The sequence below is a fragment of the Acinonyx jubatus genome, chromosome B1 (genome assembly GCF_027475565.1).
Source record: "Acinonyx jubatus isolate Ajub_Pintada_27869175 chromosome B1, VMU_Ajub_asm_v1.0, whole genome shotgun sequence".
Taxonomy (NCBI): domain Eukaryota; kingdom Metazoa; phylum Chordata; class Mammalia; order Carnivora; family Felidae; genus Acinonyx; species Acinonyx jubatus.
Genome location: NC_069382.1, coordinates 145,837,405 through 145,860,518, shown reverse-complemented (window position 1 = coordinate 145,860,518; position 23,114 = coordinate 145,837,405). Strand labels below are relative to the sequence as shown.

General features: G+C 37.4%; 1 non-coding gene across 1 annotated transcript; it reads right to left on the bottom strand.

Moving 5' to 3' along the window:
- Nucleotides 1-16,846: 16,846 nt before the first annotated feature.
- On the bottom strand, nt 16,847-16,954 carry LOC113600876 (U6 spliceosomal RNA). The gene has a single exon (XR_003421976.1). It is a non-coding gene; the product is annotated as a U6 spliceosomal RNA (small nuclear RNA).
- Nucleotides 16,955-23,114: the final 6,160 nt, after the last annotated feature.

Below are 23,114 nucleotides of genomic sequence, written 5' to 3'. Positions count from 1 at the left end.
AATGGATAGCAGTCAAATTTAGTGCCCACTCCACTCTAGTGTGAAATTCTCCCAAATAATTACATCCATAGCAGCACATATTTCCAAATAAGGTCACATTCTGAGTTACTGGGGTAAGGATTTCAGTATATCGTTGGTGGGAGAGACACACTGAACTTTTTCCACCTATCTTTATTTTGATTCCCAGTATAATTTTACTGCAACTATTATATGCCAAAACTCATAATATTCTTTACCATCTCAACATTTCCAGAGAATGACAAGTGGTTATTTCATAACTTTCTGGGACAATAATTATGGAAGAAAGTAGTTTATGACATAGCAATTCATGACATACCTGGGTAGTTATTTAAGGGGCATGAAAATCATCTAAGCAATCTCATTTTAGCCTTGAAATGCTCTCTGCTAGAGGACTTTCCAGTTCATGCAACCTGCATGAAATCACTGGGATACTATTCAAAATCTTGCCTTTCATTTTAAACATACTCACAAGGAAAACTAATGAGCAATCCACTTTAGCAAGTGGCTGGAAAGATCATCTCAGCTGTACAATGGTTGTAAATATTGACAACTTAAAGTTTACAAATTACGCTGAATGACAATATTTTGCTGCAACATTTTACTCACCAAAATTAATGGATACAGGGCTTCTGTTCCAGAGAACATCAGCCCAAACTAAAGGCCAATCCCCAAACCCTATAGGGTTGCGCACAGCAGAGAGAGGTGTGAAGGGACCGGAGATATTTGAAAGGAGCAAAAAAGAGGGTGCTGAGACTCAGAAGCTGAGGAAAGAAGCAGAGAGGAAAGGAAGTTGGTAGAATGTTGAGTTGGGTGTGTTATGGGCCTTTTAGCCCTCCACCTTACACACTTTGGTGTGTAAGAGACTTCTGAAATTTAACGGATACCAAAGAGCTCTTTGGTGTTCTCCTCCTTGAATCTTAGTGATTTTCACCTTGTCCTTATACAGAATCTAACCTGAATGAAAACAGTGATTTTTGTCCCCTCTGCCTTTCACTCTTTACATATACCCAATCTATATCTGGTAGGTTGTCCCTGTAACACACACGCGTGCACACACACACACACACACACACACGCACACTATATACACCCAGTATTTGTGACCACAATGAAAATGTTACTTATACAGATCAAGTGCAGTGTGACTCCAATGACATATGTCTCAGTTACACAATGAATAAATTAGGCATCTAGAAATAACTCTGCTTTGTGGTTTTCTTCGAAAGAGAGCACTTTCAAGTATGAGCCTTAAAGAATCTGATCAGTGTGGCCTACCTCTCCTGTAGATAACCTTACATGGACATATTTTTTTCACGTTTCAATTATGGCTCTCATCTCCTGGTGACATGATTCTGGCCAAGTAATTAAGCCTGTCTGAACCCTATTTTCTCTTGTGTGATGACAACTTAAAGGTGTTGCTGGAGAATTAACGTAATAACGAACGTAAGGCACATATACACAGTCTGACGAAGAGCAAAAGCTTAAAAATGGCAGCAGGTGTGTGGTAAGAACAGTTTCTATACTTGAGATTATCACTTTCTATGCTTTCCCAGAAGTAATTTTATTAAATGTGTACCCAATCCTGCTGAAGTAGTATGATTACATCCAGAGAAAGAATCCAGCACTGAACAGAATTAAGTTACTCATCCCAAATTGCACAATAGTTATATTGTTAGAGAAAAAAAATCAATATTTGGGTCCATTGGATTCCAAAGCCCAGGCTATTTATAATACCCCCACACCACCTGTATTAGTTTCCTATGGCAGCTGCAACAAATTATCACTAATCTAGGGGCTTAAAACAATACAAACTTATTTTTTATTTTTTTTAAATTTTAAATTTTTTTTTAACGTTTATTTATTTTTGAGACAGAGAGAGACAGAGCATGAACAGGGGAGGAGCAGAGAGAGAGGGAGACACAGAATCTGAAACAGGATCCAGGCTCTGAGCTGTCAGCACAGAGCCCGACGCGGGGCTCGAACCCACGGACCGTGAGATCATGACCTGAGCCAAAGTCGGACGCTTAACCGACCAAGCCACCCAGGCGCCTCACTTATTTTTTATTTTTAAAACCATTTCACTGAGATAGAGTTTGAGATGCAAAAGCGGTACACATTTAACGTATACAATTTGATGAGTTTGGGGATAAGTACACACCCAGGAAACCATCACCACTATCAAAATCAGAGACCTATCTATTGCCTCCCATTTTCTCCCACCCCCTTCATCATTTATTGCGATTCTAATTTTGTGTGCATGTGTGTGGTAAGAACACTTAGCATAAGATCTAATCACTTAGCAAATTGGAAGTATGCTGTACAGTTTGGTGACTATAGATACTCTGCTACCCTGCACAGGAAGTCTCCAGAACTTGCTTATTAGGCAGGACCACAACAGTGCTTTTTGACCATCACGTTCCATTGCCCCAACTCCAGCCCCTGGAACCACCATTCTACCCTATGCTTCTGTAAGTTTGACTCTAGATTCTCCAAATAAGTGAGGCCACACAATGCTTATCTTTCTAAGCATTTCTAAGCATTTCTAAGGTCTGGCTTATTGCATTGAGCATAATATCTTTCAGGACCACCCATGTTCCCCCAAATGGCATGATTTCATAAAAAAAGCGGAATATTATTCCAGTGTGTGTATATACTCCATATTCTTTCTGTATTCATCCATCAAGGCACTTCTATTTCCACATCTTGCTACTGTGGCTGCTGCTGCACAATCATGCTACAATGAACATGGGAATGTAGGTGTCTCTTTGAGATCCTGATTTCAGTTGCTTTGGATAAATAGCCAAAGTAGAATTCCTAGATCATGTGATAATTCTAGTTTTTTAATAGATCAACCACACTGTTTCATTGAGGTATAAATCAAATACTGCATCATATTAATTTCAAGTCAATGCCAATGGGATTGCAAGATCTAATGGCAGTTTTATTTTTAACTTTTTGAGGAACCTCCCTACTGTTTCTGTAATAGCTGTGCAATTTACATTGTACACCTTTTCTCCACAGTTCCCTTTTCTCCTCATCCTCACCAACACTTGTTATCTTTTTTTTTTTTTTTACAATAGTCCTTCTAAAGAGAACTTTACAAGGATAGTCTTCCTTTTCCATCTCACACCCTTTGTGGTGATGTTGCCTTATATGTTCAGTTTTCTATGTGTTGCAGACTGTCCTATATGTTGTTATTTTTTAAAAAAAAACATTTACCCTTTATAGAGTTTTAAGACGTAAGTATTAAGGCGATTCATATTTACCCTATTTCTATCATTTCTAATGTGCTTCCTTTGAGTAGTTTACAGATTTCCAGGTGTTATTACTTCTACCTGTAGGGATTTCCTTTAATATTTCTTACAAAGTAAGCCAGCTGTCATTGATTTTTCACCTTTGGGAGTATGAAAGATTTATTGTATCTTCACTTCAAAGTATAATTTCAGGTCGCCTGGGTGGCTTAGTAGGTTGAGCATGTGACTCTTGATCCCAAGGTCATGGGATTGAGCTCTATTTATTTGACAGATATATTTTCAGTGCTTAAAAAGTTTTCCTATTCTCTTTTCCTTCTATTATTTTTTTCAAAATTAAGTCAGTTGTCATTTGCATCTTTGCAACTCTGGCTACTTAAGATGTTCTCTTTATAACTGCTTTTAAGCAATTTGATTACGTTGTTTGATGTACATTTTTCATGTTCTCTCACCTGCCATTTTGTTGAGCTTCTTAATCTATGGTATCAAACTTTCCTAATATTTAGAAAATGTCAGCCATTGATTTATTCAAATATTGTTCCTTCCTTTTCCTCTTTGTTACAATTACATATGTATTCACAAACGGTTTCCCCAGAGATATTTCAAGGGACTGTTTTTTTCTTTTGGCACTTTCTTTTACCATTTTATTTTGGATACTTTTTTGCTCTATATTCAAGTTCCTGACTCTTTTCATTTACACATGCTACTACCTACATTCAGTGTACTTTTCACCTTACCATCATGTGTTTCGAATACGCTCAGGATTTCCTCTACTTAAACACATCAGATACAGTTACACTAAGATTCTTAATAGGCTTGTTTGCTAATTCCATCTTATTTGTCACTGCTGAGTCTATTTCTATCAATGTAAACTTCTCTTCATTGTGAGTCATATATTTCTTCTTTGCTCCATGCCACGTAAATTTGACTGGATGCCAAGCATTGAATTTTGCCTTTTTGAGAGGGGGTGCTGAATATTTTTTTATTCCCTTGAATGTTATTGATTTATGTTGTGGGTCACAATGAAGCTACCTGTAAACAATTTTTCACTGTAGAGGCTTGCTTTTAAGCTTTATTAGACAATCGAGGAAATTAGAGGCTTTCATTTCCACATAAATTTACACTTCTATCAAAGCATGCTACCAATGCCAAGTGCTTTACAGGCTATTTCCACCCTGGCTGTAGCTAACCTGGTCTATCTTAGTCCCGTTTGAGTTCAAGGGATTCAAGGGATTGCACAACATGCTCCTTTGTGATGTACAGCCCCCAGCCTCATGGGGTTTCCTCACATGTATTTGTACTCGTGAAAACTCAGCAGAAGAATAAGAGCAACCCTCTGTAGATGTCCAGAAGTCTTTTCTCTGGGCAGTCCTCTCCAGCCTTTGAAATGCTCTCCTTCTCAGTATTCTGCTACATCAAGTGCAGTCCTTTCCTCCAGCAATCTCAACAACTTCTTCTCCGCTGAGGGGAATTGCCTATTGCTTTAAAGTCCCAAATTCTTGTGCCACAGTTTGTAAATTCTTTCCAGGTGATGAGCTGGGTTAATCACAGGACTTATCTGGCTTTTCTCTCTCTCCCTGGGGATTATATTTTCCTTTCCTGTAGTATAAGGTCTTAAAATTGTTGTATCATATGTTTTGAGGGGTTTTTTTTTGTTCTTTAAAGATGAATCTAGTCCCTGATACACAATTATGGCCAACAGCTAAATGATGGAGTAAAACTCTTTTAAAGTCATCATGATGCCCCCAAATCCTATAGTTCCTGGCCATATGGCTTCTCTGAACTCATCCACCAAATATCCTCAACTCCAGGTGCACTGTTCTATTTGTTGTAGTTTTTAAGAGTACCAGGCGTGCTCCCCTCCCTCGGCCTGGAGTGGAGCCTCTTCTCCCAGCTATGTCTATAGTATACTTCTTATGTTCTTGAGTTGTTACTCTCCTGCTCAGGAAGGCATTTCCTGGCCACACTATCTAATACTGAAAAGCCTTCCCACCCAAATTTCTTAACTCCCTTCTCCAAATCAATTTTCTCTTAGTGTATATCACAATCAGACCAACCACCTATTATTTAATTATCATGTTTGTTATGTCTCTTTCCAGTTACAGTAACTTCCCTGAAGTCTAAGATTTTTGCTGCTTGTCTGCATGGTCTATTCTAAGTGTGTATTGGAGCTCCCAGCACATACTAGCTCTCAATAATTATTTGTTAAAGCGTGAGGAATAAGTTTAGGAATTCCCTGAGCTTGCACCAGTGGGTTGACAAGGCTTAGAGCAGAAAGCGGCCACAGGGCAAAAGCAACCGCATTATAGAAAAAAAGCATAGATCAGGAAGCCATTTCCACAAGATGAAAGCATTGGAGAATAGGTAAACAGGTAAACAGGGTGAAAGACCAAAAACAGGTGAACAGGGTGAAAGACCATGGCAGCAGGGTGAAATTGTCCTGAACTAGTTAGCAAAACAAACAAAAAAACAACAAGTGCTTTGCTGACCCTGAGGTAGCACGTTCTGTCTTATCCCCTAGGCAAGTTAAGATAAATAGACAAGGTGCCTACTGCCTACCATAAACAGCCATCTGCTCAGTGCCTTGATTTTGTTTTGTATTGACCCAAATCCCTCACACTGCATAGCATCAAAATCCCATTCTCTCACACACTTGAGTTAATGATCACTGTTTCATTGTCTCTTTCTGCACATCCATCACACTTATAAGCCTTCTGATCCTAATAAGTACAGAGCAAGGACCCTTACTCGGGGCTCTTGTCTCCTCCTAGCTATCAGCCTCTCTCATATTCAATTCTTCATCTGCTCTCTTGCTGGACAAAAGAGAACTCCAGACTCAAAGTCTGCGACCTTAAATGAACTACAGTTACATATCAGCGTCAATCTTATATTTATATGTATATATTATTTTTATTAAATAGAAGAAATTTGTACAAGAAATATAAGGATTTGTGTTTCTGTGATATTTGGAGAGTAATTTCAAAGTTGTATTCAAAGGGTACCTCGGCAGTTCAGTCTGTTAAGCATCTGACTCTTGGTTTCTGCTCAGGTCATGACTTCATGGTTCATGGGCTTGAGGCCCACAATGAGCTCCATGCTGACAGTGTGGAACCTGCTTGGGATTCTCTCTGTCCTCCCTCTGCTCCTCCTGCTCTCCCTCTCTCTCTCATTCTCTCTCTGTATCTCTCAAATAAAGAAATAACCTGTAAAATAAATAAATAAGGGGGCACCTGGGTGGCTCAGTCAATTAAGCATCCAACTTTAGCTCAGGTCATGATCTCACACTCTGTGAGTCAAGCCCCGCATCATGCTCTGAGCTGACAGCCCGGAGCCTGGAGCCTCCTTCAGATTCTGTGTCTCCCTCTCTCTCTGCCCCTCCCCTGCTCATGCTCTGTCTCTCTCTCTCTCTCAAAAATAAATAAAAACTTTAAAAACATTTTTAAATAAATAAGTGTTTCTAGTTTTAAAAACAAAATAAAAAGGTGTATTCAATTTTGAGTTTGATCTGAAAGAACACATAGGAAGTTATCATGTATTGCCACAGAAAATGTGAGTGGGCACCTTGGTCAGAGACAAAATGTGGAGTCACAGAGATGTGAATATCCATGGTGACCTCAGGGAAGAGGGTCAATGACACTCAACAAGGAGCAAGAATTGAGGCCACAGATATCTACTGTGCAAAATTCAGATGGCCTTGAAGATGATTAGAACAATCTTCAGTATTACCTTAGACGTGATAAGAAGCCAGAGAAATGTTTTTAGGCAGTTAACTTACCTGAAATATCTATTATTTTAAAAAGTTTTGTGAGGGCGTTGTGGGACATAGATTTTGGAAATGGCTGATAAAAAGTTGGAGACCTGTTTGAAACTGGAGGGGACTGACGGTCTGTGCGGGAGATGATGAGATGTCCGGTGCAGAGGCAGTGGACTGGGAAGTTAGTGAGAAGAAGCTGCACATATGTCGTCTTTCAAGAGGCTGGGGGGTCAGTGTAAAGAGTGAATTAGTGGTGTGACTCCTGGGAGCACAAATTGAAGCGTTGGCATCAGAGACCAGAGAGAACTCAAGAACATTGTAGACTAAGGGGATGATCAAATGCAAACAAAGGAAGTGAAGATATAGGAGAAAGAAGTTACCCACATGAAAAGGTCTTAGAGGAAAAACGACAAGTACATGTGCATTCATAGTAATTTGTAAGTCAGAGAAAAAGTAAAGTTCATTGGCGTTTAAAGAAATGAAAAAGCATGGTTGCATGATCTCTAGTCTCTTTGAAATTTAAAGTATCAAATACGAGTCAAAAAGGTGGCTGAAAAAGTAAGCAAGGCCAGCTGTAAAAATAAAGAATTTACTGAATACCACAACATGCCAGGTGTCAGGGCATGTGCTGGAACTACAAAGATGGTTTAGTCAGGTTTCCTCCACTCTGGATGGAAAAGTGATTCAATGAAATAGTTTCATACAATGCAATGTAATTGACTGACAGCAACAAAGAAAATGGAAAATCAAACACAATTTTTTAAGGCCAAAAATTATGACTTTAGGAGAAATCATTTCTCAATGGCAGCTAAGTACCATATACTCTAATTGTTCTTTATTGTTTACAAGTATATGGTATGCATGATAAATTTTAGAAAAACTCTTGCAAAAAATATGTTAACATATTGAAGCTTAAACCTTTATTGTCAGCTAACCAGCAAATGGGGTTTCCTAATGTGACTAGTTCCTCAATAAACACAAATAATTACATGTAGGCATTTGCACAAGAGTCTCATCCAGGTGGCACTTAGGCAGGGGCTATAATGTTGTGTTTGATTGGCCCGCACAATATTTCAAACGTGTTAAACAGTTAGCAATATATGAAAATCAGATTCACATAAATATTCAACTCTTGTCCCAATGTTAAAAATTAGAAGACATGTCATGATTGGGATATTAACTGTAGAAGTCAAAATAGTCTTCTGAGTATTAACTCTGCCTTTCACACGAAGCTTGCACTCCTAGGGAAGCCATGGTCTCATTATATCTTATTTTCTTACACCTGGACCTTTATTATACATTTTTAACACTTGCAATGAAAATGTTGTTTTATGAATTTGTAATCCGTTTTAGTCATTTCCATAGAAATATGTATCCACTTCATACACATTAGTGCCAAGTTGTAAAATCATTACATTAGATTAGACAATATTATTATTTTTATTATGATGATAGCATTTTTATAGAAGCAAAATCCAGAGAGAAAAAGAAAAAATTCATTCCAGAATTTTTTTCCAGGGTATTTGACAGCTGGAAAAGCATTAGAGAACTATTTTTTTGTCGAAAACACCATATTCTTATGCAGCAAAGGAGGTGCCAGGAGAAAAGGAAAAAAAAAAAAAAAGAAACTTGTTTGAATCAACAAACTAATTCATAGCAGAGGAAGGCCACATACAAAATACAGATTATCATTGTAGATTACAACATCCTCATTTCCTGCTATCATGCTCTAAATCAAAGTGCGTTAAAGCATTCCTTGGAATCTGCGGGGGAAAAAAATCTGGAAGAAAAACAATTTCTAATCAGAGGGACTTCTTAGAATTCAACTGGCTTTTTAAGGATTTTGAACCACAAAATTAACATATCATGGAGGAACAACATTTAAATAGTACTGACATAAGCCATCAGAGATCATTCCCTGCCTGGTCCTCTGGTCTTCCATTTGGGGAGCAAGGTAATGTTTATATATGTTCTTTCTCTCCTATGATGGCCTGGTAAAAGATATTTCAAACATATTAAAAAACATTTAAGTACTTATAAAAAGTTATAATTTTGAGGAATTTTCTTTAAATTAATACAAGCTAATCATTTATCTTCTTTTTAGTTTTTTGGGGTTTTTTTTGTTTTGTTTTTTTTTTGAAATTAGGGGCTCCTAGGTGTCTCAGTCGGTCGAGTATCTGACTCTTGATTTTGGCTCAGGTCGTGATCCCATGGCTGTGCGATCAAACCCAGTGTCAGGCTCTGTACTGGGCCTGGAGCCTGCTTAAGATTCTCTCTCTCTCTCTCTCTCTCTCTCTCTCTCTCAGTTTCTCTCTTTCCCTCTCCCTCTGCACTTCTCCATCAATTACTCTTCCTCTCTCTAAAATAAAACAAAATAATAAAGTAATTAATAAATAAATATGCAATTAATATGTAGACACTGCAATATTTCCTATGACTCTCTATCTCATAAAGTGCAATGTTTCTTTCTGGAGGAAGGACCAAAGTACCAGGCTTCTAGATCACCAGCAACTGATTATCTGGTGTGTAGTTCCGGGACCATATTTTTATTTAGAAATTGGAGATGATACAGAAAACACAAAGCTATTTTGAAGAATACATTGAATATTATACGGAGTCAGGCACAGTATTTGCCGTATAGCAGTTGTTGAATCCCTACAACTCTTTCAAATGTCCATCTAACATGTTAAATATATGTCTAATTAAGAACTCGCAGTTTTACACGTTTCATTTCTTTCACCTATGTGAAATACAATCTCTAAGAATGATATGCAAACAGATATATAAAATGCACTTATTTCACCAAAAGCATGAAATATCCCTTACAATTTAAAATAATCCTTTGGCAATGTGAAATATGTCTTCTGAATACCATATGGATGAAACATTATTTTTGTTTAGAAGAGAAAAATATCACATCAACTCTATGCCATTACTACTCAGTGTAAAGCCGAGAGGTTTTATATTATAGACTTGGAATTATTTTAATATTATACAATCCAGGATTAAGACAGATAATTTAGTACATGTACATATATGCCGTCTTCATTCACATAAGTATGGGTCACAAACATTGTGAAGTTGTTTGGGTAAACATTAAAATTACTCTTCAAAGTAGATTTTAAATATGCAAACTATGATAAGTAAAATATATGGAAAATACAACAGAATAACCTTATTTTAATCTTTGCTTATTCACTTAATCACAGGGAAAAAACTCGAATCGGTCAAATACCTCATGGATTTGTTTGTAGCCATAGAATTAGAGAGTGAGCTGGCTGGAGGCAAACTTAGAGTCACAGTCCCATTTGTTGGATGCGGTCAATGAGACCTAGTGTTATCCCAGGCTAGCGAACACTTCAGCAGCCAAGTCCAGGGTCAAGCTGGAACTAGGAGGAAACATGATGTCTAACCCAATCACTGCCACCTGCTACTTCTTAGGAGGGAGCCAGGCTGCATTTTGCCTCACCTGTATCTGATTTAAAAGAGTGCCTCTTGTGCTTTGTGTTTCTGATAGTTGATCTTCACAAAAGGCCTGTCAGTGAGAATAATCCCTTGAACTGACTATGTCTGAATGAACCTTCCACATTTCAGCAAGCATGGCATTACATTATGTCTTGTTGATTGAGAACGACATAAATGGCTCTTCCAAAATAAACTGTGATACATTCATATTCACGAGCTCCTTAAAAGCATCTACTTTTAGTCCTCTTCAGTGCCCTGTCTCCATTACCTGGTGTAAAGTTAATAATAGAACATGAAATGTCAGAGAATGTAATTTGTAGAAGCTGAAATCTTTTCTTGGTCTTCCATATATGTTTTTGCAGCCCCGAGTAACCATGAAGTTCCTCCTCTTTACCTGCCTTTTGGCTGTGGCTCTGGCAAAGCATGTAAGTAAGGATAATGGGACATATAATGGGATCCTTTCTTAGATACATCAGAGTGACCTGTTTACTACACGCAGAAGATGCAGATGTGGGCAGCAATGGAAGAGAGGCTAAGGATGTAACCCTTTAATGTATGACCTAGGATAGTACGGGCCTGCATTATGCGGACTGTGAAGAAGAACAAACCTTTATGAAGTGATTTTGCGATAATGACAAGGAAGCTATCGCCATAGGGAGGGAGGCATAAATTCCCCTGCATCCTATGTTGGCTAATTGATGGAATTTTCCAGAGGAGCTTTCTCCACTCCCTGGCATGTCTCTCGAATTGTAAGCAGGTCCCACCACTTGGACAGTCAGCTGTCCAATTTGGAATTCAACAGTCAGCTGTCAATGAAATGACAGAATTTCACCATTCTTGATACAAGCAGTTGAGAAATCATGATGTTAAAATACAAAACAAGGACCAGTGACAGGGGACAATTTGTAGCTCTGGATTTGAGTGGAAACTTTGTAAATTATTCACCCAATGACTTAGCAAGAATACAATAGTAACATTCATGTCACAAAATAATGAGTATATCAGAGATAAAGCATGTGAAAGAGCTTCACAAACACAGTTATACATACACATGTTTACGTATGTATTTTAGTATATATCATGCCGGTCTATCAGCATTATTCCCACACTGTTCTCGGGGGAACTCACATGCCCACTTCCCTCCCACCCCAACATCAAACTATGTGACAAGGGCAAGTTTCCTTGTGGTGCTCAGAGCCTTTGCCCTAACGTGTGTCCCCACATCCAGGAGACACATGCAGACAGGGATTTGTGCCTTCTTCCCTTTGTAGCCAATTTAAGAATAAATCTAAAGTGAGACTCTTATTTCTGATAAGAACAAGTTACTTCAAAAAACAACAAAAAGGCTTCAGTTATCAATACCATATAGCATCAATGACCTCTTTGCTCTTAAACTCCACTAGACATAATCACCCTCCTGCTTTCCTTTCTACAGAGTCATTGGCCTTAATCATACCTCTTAATCCACAAGGTTACTAGGCTACAGTTTGGGAGGTGCCACTAGCCAGTGCTAAATCAGGATATTCAAAAGGACTGTCACAGTTGTCCTGGCAACTTATAAGTAACAGTATCATTGTTTACTGATTGTATTTGGAACAATATTTTGAAGGAGGCCTGATTTCTATTCCCTATTTCCCTAGGTTACAAAGAAATTGTTTTAATCATTGCTATTGAACAGTAGAGGCAGAGAATCACCTTGGCATTTTAAATAAGCCATAAAAGTTAAATTTCTGTTTGTTTTTGTTATTTATATAGGAGCTAAAGCAGCTCTCCTCCAGTGAGGTAAGGCACATTATTGTGAAGACAATTCCTGGCACCTAGTAGCACATAACATGTACTGGGTTAATTATCCTCATTTTTGTGATCAATAACACTAAAGCTACGGAATCCTGAAAAACAAGAAGTGTAGTCAATTGCTACAAAATTTGAAAAGACTAAACCAGACTCTGTGCTTCCACTTATACTAGGATGAGATTTATACCTTTTTTTCATTTATTTCTCAAGCCACTATCCAATAATAGTAATAATAGCACAGGAGGAACAGTGAGCATTTTGCATGTCGGGAACGCAATGACAGGATCTATTTTATCCTCTTCTGGAGTAGGAGACTCCCGCACATTTGAATCCACATTAAGTGCTAATTTCTTAATTTTCTTGTTGCCCAGGGATACACAACATGTGCACAAAACTTCTTTAAAGTCACTCAAAGAATTACCCTGCTCCCTTGCTTTGTATTCCATTTCAAAAAGGGAGAGAAAGAAAGAAAGAAAGAGAAATAAAAGGAAAGAAAGAGAGAAAAAGAAAGGAGAGAAAAGAACAAAAGGGAGGAAGGAAGGCAGAAAGAGAGGGAGAGAAAGAAAGAAGGGAAAGTGTTCTATGCAGAGGAGTAATAAATTGTTTCTTCCCTGCTGTCGGTATTTACAAAAATGTTGTAGTTGTGCAATCTTATAATACGAGAGTGCAGTATAAGTTACTTAACTAAAACATAATGAGCTAGGTATCTAAGAAGAAAAAAATTAGGTCAAATTCACTTTTTAATTCTGTCAAAGACTAATATTTTATCTTGACATCCTGGATAATGTATGTGAAAGGGTACTTTCTTAGGGAGGATAAGTAAAAATTCCATAATTAAGGAATAAAAATTCATTATCAATTTCTTTTGCTAAGGAATCTGCCATCCTCTCTGAAGAAGTAAGTCAGAACTCTTGTCATTAAATACATTTCAAGTACTTTTTCATTTCACATAGGCTCTGAAATAAACAGTATGTAATTTTTTGCAGAAATATAGGCAGGACAATAATGTGGTCATCCAAACCAATCAGGTAAAAGTTATTCATTCATATCCTTTTGCTTGATGAATACGGTATCTTTTCTAACAATTATGTTCTTTTCACTTTTGCTCATATAAGTAGTGTTTGTTCACCTCTGAGTGTGAAATGGGTGATGTTTTCATGGTCTTATTTGTTGTGAAACTATGTGAAAAGGATTCCAGGGAAGCATTTGTGTTCCATTTGTGACCCAAGTTTTCAAAATGCCATTTCTCTACAGGGGTTCTTATATATGGTCCATCACGTTCCCTTCTCCGTCCCAATTCCGGACCTCATGACCATTATATTTTATAAGCATCACTTTCTGCCAAAAAAATTCGATATAGAGATGATGGAGAAGCAACTCTCTCTTGAATCAAGGTTAGATCAGCCCTGATTTTGGCTGCTCTCAAGGACACTTGCTGCATTCCCATTAAGATAATAACCTTGATTTCAAATGTCATCATATTGTTTAGTATAAAATTGCTTTGAGTAAAGTTACACGTTAGCAGAGATGACAAATATATTCGATATCAAGAATATTGGAAAAACAAGGCAAAACCATGCACTTGTCCTAATTTGAGGACTAATTAATTGAATTTTTATTTGCGCATGAATCAACATATCCAGTAAATTCCTCCGCAGTTAGTTGCCAGGAGAAATACAGTCCTTGACCTGGTCCTTTTGTGTTTAGATGAGTTAGGCTGATATTTATAGTTTCTCAAAAATTTACCCTTTTAGTAGTAACTAAATTTGCTTTTAATTGAAAGTCTCTATCAAGTCTACCCAAGTCACTGGTTTGATTGACTTGGTTATATACTTTCTAAGATACATTAAAATAAGTACGTATTAAAATAAAAGCATGAGGAGCATATATAAAGTATATTGTTGTCTTCCCATTGGTTTACCAAGGTCATTTGCAATAATTATCTCTAAAAATCGATTTAAGTGTTCTATTTCAATACATTTTAATGTTTCCTACTAATCATCAAGTAGGTAATTACTACGAAGCACATATAAAGTAACTACTGATATTCAAAAATAATGTTGAAGATTCAATTTCTTTTGTGCCAGATTTGTATTATTATATTATCTTTTCACTTCTCAGGAATCTGCCACCAGTTCATCTAGTGAGGTAAGATCCTGTTTATGTTAAAGCCAAAGAGCTATTTCAAGAAATGGCAGCTTTCGTGTTAGTCAGTACTTTGATAATCCTTAGCAAATCCACGTCTAAACATTTAAAGGATGTAATGGAAAAGTTCCAAAAATATCTTTGGTGACTGCAATTGACAATCTTCCTGAGAAGAATTGTTTGTTCTACCCTGATCTCTCTGAAAATACGTATATGAATCCATAAGAAACTGCATTTTAAATCAACCCTGTGCCAAATCAAGAGCTTGCCAATTGCCTTCACTGTGGTTTCACTTTCGAAAACTTCTCAGGATTCTTTAGAGAAGCAGTTCATACAGATTGTCACGATGTAAGTAATATCAGAAGCACCTGAGAAATTATGAGAAACACAAAGTCATCGGCCCTACCTCACACATACTGAATCAGAAAGTTTGAGTTGCAACTAGGCAATCTGCATTTCAGGCAGGCCACTATGTGATATGGATCACATTAAGCTTTGGGAACCACTTTTAAGGAGCTTGAGTTGAGCATTGGAGCAAAGACATGTGTAGGTCACCAGTACAAGAAACACCTTCTATGGTAGCAAAAGTCACAGTGTGAGAGTGTTCCGAAGGAGCGGGAAACATCTTCATGGGTCACGGTCCTGACCATTGTGCCTTGGGCACTGCCTAGATTCTTCCCAGCTTATGACTTGGGAATCTTGCTTGATCTTTTGTCCACTTCCACATTCCAGATGCAAACTGAGAGTCTCAGGCCATGACTGTCATTTCCACAAAGAGCCACAAGGCCTCATTTCCCACACAGCCCACCTGGTCTATTTTGCTATTTGGGGACACCTGTCTACACTGTCAGCATGTAAAATTGGCAACTTAAGATTGATAATGTTTTTGAAATAAGACATATTTAGAGTCATGGTTTTATAGTGGCGCAAAATGAGAGAGACAGTTGTGAAAATTAATAGTTTAACTTACTTAATTGCTAATATATACTTGATTTCTCACGCTAGTAGCTTGGACTCTGGCTATTCAGTTATTGCCCCTCCCTTTCTATCATATTGTTTAGAGACAACTACTGCTACGTCATTTAAATAAGCTATTTCTTTATTTGTCACACTAGGAAACTGGTGATGTCCCTACTGACGTAAGTAATCATTATTTTTAAAAATTAACTTAACAATATTATGAATTGGGGTTTTGCTGATCTTTGTCTAATATGTGCTTTATTTTTTGATAGACAATTGAGCTGACTGAGGAAGAAAAGGTCTACCTCAATCAACTGGTAATTTCTCAGATAATTAATTACTTCCAGTGAAAGAATCTGTTTGACAACTCTTTTCTCTCCCAGATGATCACTTATTGGATGTTCTCTATGACATAGTTCACACCAAATTTGTGTTAAAAATTACTTTGTTCAATTGTTGTGATCAGGATATGTAAAGATTATCTTAACAAACAGAAGTTTTCAGTAAAATGTATGACCCAATAAATTAGGAAGAGTTACAAGCCTCAGGAAGAGTGTTCTTAAATTTAAGTGATCTATCACTGTGGTCTCAAAGTACATAACTGCTCACTGAACTTATCTTTCAAGTAGCAAAACCTGATATGTTAAGTTAAAAAGCTTTTAACTATTATTACCCCGACTGTAAGAGATCTGGTAACCCCTCTCTGGAGTTAGATATGTAAACCATTTAACAGAATCCTCGAAACACAAAAATGTGCACCAAAGGTCCCAATTGCTATTGAATTTATACACATAGGAAAAATATGCTCTAAATGCATTCTAACAGGAACTGCTTCCCATTGAGCATTTAAAAGTGAGATCTCTCAAATGAAACCATTTATTCTTAGAACATTCTAATAGCTCTACTAGTCTTTCTAGATATTTCTAATAACATTCCTTCTATCATCCTTATCATAATCATGTGTCCATCTGACACTTATCCACATGAGATTCTAAAGACATGTTGACTTTTACATACTTTCTAAGTACATAATCTTACATAATCTTTACATAATCTTTACATAATAATGTAATACATAATTTTACATAAAGATAATTTTACATAATCTTTCTAAGAATTAAGTGATTTCACATTCAATTTCTACACTAACATATGGGCACCCAAAGCCAAATCAAGGTAGAATTTGTTCAGCTAGACATATGTGACCTGTAGGATCCAAAATCACTCCACATATATCATCAGTTCACTAAAGGGTAACTTCATAACAGGTTATGAATAGAAGGTGAGTGTTCCGTGACATGAGAACCAGGCTTTCTTAACCAGCTATGGAAACAGAAATGAAAACTCAGATGGTGGTTTTGTTTGATTTTTTAAACGATTCTCCACTCCATTTCTTATACTTTCTGTTCCTTTTGTACATTCAGTTATTTCCATTTGGAAGCGTTCAATTAGCTAGACTGCATCTTTAATTCTGAGGTTCAGTCTGTGTCATCCTTGTGCAGGGGCCAAGCCAATCTTCCCTGTATCCTTCCAATTTTAGTGTATGTGCTACAGAAGCAAGCACTGAAGTTCACTCCATGAATGGAGATAGTAAATATCTGTAACAGTCAATTTTGGGTTAGAAATGTCTTTGATCAGTTTGGCATCACTGAGATCTTATCTAAATCAAGTTTTAATTCACTTTGTCTTGTCCATATAAGCTCTGGCCCATAGAAAAGATTCTATTCTGATGTTAAATACTGGCATATTTCTTTTCTTACAGAGCAAAATCAATCAGTTTTATCAGGCATGGAATCTTCCCCAGTATCTTGAGGCTTATCATCAACAGCACAGTGTTAGGAACCCATGGAATCACATTAAGACAAATGGCTATCATCTATTTCCCCTTCTGGTGAGTTCTACTTTTTGTTTGTTGGTTTCTGACATTCTTGTAAAAGAAAAAAAATTAACAGGAGAGAAACAATGCGTCAATCCCTTTAAATGTAGAAAGTGCAACAAACTTAAATGTAATTCTTTAGGTCAGAAATTAAGTCACAAATCATATACTCAAAATGCTATAAATATAGCATTTGTAATACCAATTTTGAGTAAGAATAAGTTGAACTGTCCTAAGTATTCATTTCTAGGTCATTTTACTTGAATCTGGCAGTTGTCTTTGAAGGAGGCAGACCAAGAGAATATCATCTCCATTGTACTAAGGGAAGTGAAATGAAAGACATGAAATCATTTGTCAACAGTCCAGTTCACATCTCCACTTGTATTCATAAATCATCTTTGGCTAAGGGACTTTGTCAAACACAAGGACTAAGTGGCAGAGCAGGAAACTGACCATAGGAGAGGGCACTTAACTGTAAACGATGTGGGATGTGGAGTCAGAAGTCCTGGAAAAGAGTGCCAGACCTGCCATGAACAAGATATGAGACTTTAGGGAAATCACCTCCCTCTCTGTGCTTCCTATTTCTTGAATGGGAATGATTTGCTTAGGTGACCCATGGAGGTTAAAGATACCATCACCACCATGAGGGGAAGTAAGCTTTAGTACCTTGGTTTGAATGCCACATGCCTAAGGAACAACCTAAAGGTCAAAATGTTTCTTCATTTGGGCGGAAAAACTCTTGTGTCCAGAAGATGGCAGATTTGGGAAGCAAAATCCATAAATTATGTGGATTTGAGCTATTAACCAACAAAGAAAGCAGTGACCCCACCTGAAATAGGATGAGAAAGTCAGCTTGTTTCCATAGCATTCATTCTGGGTAAAACAAGGAAGCTATGTGAAGTCATATGTCAATATCACGTGAAATTTACCAGTTTACATAGGAAAAAGCTTCAGTGATCTTAGAGTAAATAAAAATAGCTATATACATATAATATGTCAGTGTTATGTAATTGTCACTTAAAGAGAATTTCCAATTACTCCTTAACTCTGCAAAGCCTAAGAAACTCCATACCAACCCCTCCTCTGACCCTCAATTTACATCTCAGAAGACCACCATCTACCTAAGGCACTCAGAATCTTTCTTGCCTCATTTACTTGATGAGACTTGATGTCTCCTTAACATTAAAGCCAATTCAATAGTCAAGAGGAGGTAGACAATTGCAAATGCTAATAAATTCAATGCAGGCAAAGAGAAGCAAGCTACTTCAGTGATCAATTTTACATGGGACAACAGTTCCTTTTCCCACAGACTTCACTAGTCTTAACCACCTTCTTCCCTTTTTTAGATTCTGTAGGTGGCCTCAGTCATTCCTTCTCCTCTACACTTTTGCTCACCTAATCATGAAGTGCAGTCACTAGCAGGTGACTAATACACAAGTGCTTCTGCCACGGTTGGAATTTTATGTCAGTGATGTATATCAAGAAAATGCTTTCATCTTTAGGACTTGCCTCTGATAGAGAACACCTGCCCAATATTATATATTTAGCATTGATCATCAAACTAAGTGTATATTTCCTACCTGAGAACCCATAATTATGTTAAATTACTGTAGTATTTCCTCATGTACTATTGTCTAATTTCCACTGATAATATCATACGTTAAAAAACTGTGGCAACTTTAATATCTACAATGCAACACTTCAAGCAGCTTCTAAATATAAAAATACGTTAAGTTAGGACAATAATTTCTTTCACGTACAGAGGTATTTGTGTATTACTATGTAGGAAACCATGAGACTTTGGCAAAGGAAGCCCAATTCAACTAAAGTCCTCCTAAAAAGGAAACGGTATTTCCACATGATAGTCATTTCATTGGACCATACAATTGAAACTTATGTTTGTTTCTATATAGGAAAAAGAGTACCTGTCCTCCAGTGAGGTGAGGGGCTTTCCTGTGAGGACAGAAACATGGCATCCAGAAACAGAGATTAAGGTCTGTACAAGACAGTCTTGATTCTCAACTTCTATTTTGCATGCATCAAGTTGGTTAGGGAATTACAGAAAAAGAAGACATAAATTGTGGCAATGATCACAAACGTTTAGGGGAGCAGACTAAAACCCTACATAGTCAAAGTGAGCAAGATCAGATTTGTGTGCTAAGGGACCGAGCAAAAATGTTCAACACCATTTCCTTTGCTAGAGGTCACTGAATAATAATGTGACTCCAAGAGTCCTGGTGCCCATCCTCAATTTGACAAAATGGCTGAGAGGAATCCGACTTGGGGTAAGGACTCAACTTCATACATCAAGTTCTAATTTCCAAATATCTTCCTACCAATGCTGCATAAGCTAAATGCCTAAAGACACCCTGATACCACCTAAGGCTAGGCCTACTTTGGCTCCTTGTACTTCCTTTATGAGGAAGTGGGAAGCTGCTTGGGGCAAAATGACATTTATATGAATACATAACTGAAATGCATTGTTTCTTTCTTTCTTCTTCAAGGAATCTACCAGCGTCTCCCAGGAGGTGAGTCAGAACCACTAAAATTAAATCAACTTTTAAAGTTACTTTCACATGTCATAATGGTTATAAAATACATGGCATGTACCTTGCTTTAAGAAGCACAAGACTCAAATCATGAACTAAAATCCATGTGTCCCATGAGGAGAGGTGATCTCAGCATTTTGTGGTTTTGATTTTTACAAAATTCTGACTTTTTCATTTATTGTGACTATCTTTGCTCATGTAAGCAAATGCTGAGCAAATATTTTTCCTGAAATTTATTCTAGTAGAAATTTTACATAAAAGCCACCCAAAACACAGATTTGAAGAAATGCTTCTCTATACAAACACCCACTTACTGTACTTTGCAACAAACACACACATTTAAACGCACACTTCATACTAGAAGTCATTAAATTCAAGTAGATATTTACTTCAGAAATATGTATTTCTCAAGTACTGTGTTCCTTACATGACTCTAGGGCTTGGAGATACAACAACTAAAAGAAGGGAATCATATTCCACCTGGAGTTTGCATTCTAATACAACACAATCAGCATGTTTCCCGGTTGGGGAACTCAGATACAACTCAAAGAATGGAAATGAATGCATTACTCTTCTTTCTTTATGGAACGTTGGTTTTCTTGTTGTATTCCAAAGGAAATTCTGTATACCCGATGGAATGAAATGGGTTTCACTTTTCTCTGCTTTCTTTAAGGAAACTTCAGGGAAGATTGTTGATATGGTAAGCTGTTTTTATTTATATACTGCTATATCGGGTTTAAAATGTTAATGAGAAGAAGTGGCATGCCTGCAAACTTGGTCTCTTAATAAACCCAAAAATCATCATTTTAATTGCCTAAGAAATGCAATTTTTCTTTGGCCCCTGGATTGTATTTCCTATAATTGTTCTCAATTCTCTCCATCCGATGTTTTCATTTACATCTAATTATATTTTCTGTCTTTTACACTACTTTTAAAAATTGGACTGATTTTTACAATTTTTTGAAAGCCTCATTTTTTTTCCTCGGGTTATTGCTTATTTTTGCTTGTCACAGTAACGGTCATGTTGGTGACATACACTTGCCTATTTCTACTGGCAATTCAAACAACATGGCAATGCTGCAGATTCCGCTTTCGTGGTCTTTAGAGTTTGGTTGCTTTTACTCATCGTTTTAATTTCTTAAGAAGACTTTTAGCAGCTCACTTTCTAAACTGCTTTCTTTTAAAATAAAGAAACAACTGGTCTCTCCAGGACAGCACATTTTCAGCTCGTATGTTATCTCACAGAAATGAGAAGCTGCCAACTTTTTAACAAACATCAAAATATACAACAAAGATAAAGAAAAAGCGTGTGACAAAAATGCTCAACTCAAAGTTACTTGGGGGTATGGCACTAAGTATTACTTAGCCAAGATTAACTGTTCTAGTGTAACTTCTCAGATAAATACGCACTTTCCTTCTGACTCTTCGGAAACGTCACTTTTTAACAAGAGCCCATAGGAACAAAAGAGTCTGTAAATTGCTTTCCCCATGGTTTTCCTCTCCCCACATGATTTAGGAGATTGAATAGCAGAGAGGGTCATTAGAGCTGTGTAGGTGAGTGGTACACAAGTACCTCTTGTGACAGAAAGAGCTGGGTGGGAAGCACCACGGGAAGGTTGCTGCGAGGTGGTGAAGCCTGGATGTGGCCCGGTGTCCTGTGGCCTGTGGCCCGGACAGAGGTCTTCCTCATCAGAGCCCTAGGAGTCATACTAGGAACCGTTCCTGTCCTTTCACGTCTGATCTCATCCTGAGAGCCCATGCCACTTCCAGAAATGACCTGCAGGCTCTCATTTCCCTCACACCTCACCAGCTCTGTGTGCTCGCTGAGTTATCTGCTCCTCTTGGTGGTCATTCTTCCTTGTTTGGATGCACATGGAGGAGACTGTAAGAAAACATCCTTCAGCAACGTGTTAGTATGTTAACACACAGTGTGGCTCTCACAGTGAAAGTTTTGGTGTTTTGGCTCCTGGTTAAATCCGACATCACAAATTAGGACTGTGATTTGAAAACAGTGGCTTGGCTCTCAGGTGTTCCATCAGCCCTAGCTCCTCTGCCGTAAGTAGCTGGGTGCAAATACAGTTGTGTCATCCAAGTGAAGCTGCTTTGTACTTTCTTTCCCTAAGGAATCCACTGAGGGGTTCCCTGAGGTAAGCAGTGTTTCCTGAAATGAAATACATTTAATTTCTCGGGTAGTGATCTCCTTTGTGCTTTTATAACCAAAGTTGCTTTTGGTTCTTAACAGGAAGTTCAGCTGAATGATGAAGAAAAGAATTACCTGAAACAGCTGGTAACTTTTAATAAACTTATACTTTTCCTTCACACAAATTATAGTTTATTCCAAAAAAGTCATAACAAATAATTTCATTCCAAATAAATGTTTTACATCACATTCAACATAAATCATATTTCTGTCACATATTTCTGTATCCATCCTGGATATGAAATCATTGTTTTTGTGGCTAGGTATGGATTGATCTCTAAGAAAAATGATTTTGAGCAATTATCTGAGTGACTTTGAAATGGTTGCACACCTCAAAAATGGATATTTGGTTTCTCCAAACGACCTACCCTGGAACCCATGTACAGTGACTATGCTTCATCTTCTCTTGGACAGTTGCCATGACCTGATGTCTCAAAACTAACATCTTTTGGAGACTATTTTGGAACCACAGGCATTCTTAGACCAAATATGGTGGCTGGAGACACATGTATCTCAGTGAAAGGACACAGGCTAGGGGTCAGGATATTTGTATTCCAACTCCAGCTGCACCACTTTTTATGTGTGTAACATTTCTTAAGTACGTAATCTCTGTCAGCTACACTACCGTCACCTGAAATGTAAACATAGAAATACACTGTTGACTGAGGGGCTTTTGTGAAGATCATTTCGGGTAATATACGTAAACTACATAAGAGAATGCCAGGGACACATTAAATGCACCAACAGCATTAGGTATTATTCTAATCTTCGTCCTATACAATGTCGAAATGTCCTCTGGAGGTTTTATAACGGAAGCAGGATTTCCTTCAGTGATCTCCAACCATAATCCTCCCAACTGAAAACCAGTCTGATTTTAGGAAATTCTCTTTGGTATTTAGACTTCCCTTTATATTTTGTCAACGTGATTCCAGTAGCATTCTTCTGAATTGTGTATTATAGCCATGGATCTACCCAAAACTTAGTCCTTTGCAATTCAAAACATAGCTTCCCATTCATAAGCACTGGAGATTATTCTCTGGGATTATTCTCTGGGACATAGTTATTTTAATTCTACTTTTATTCCATACAAGAACCTATG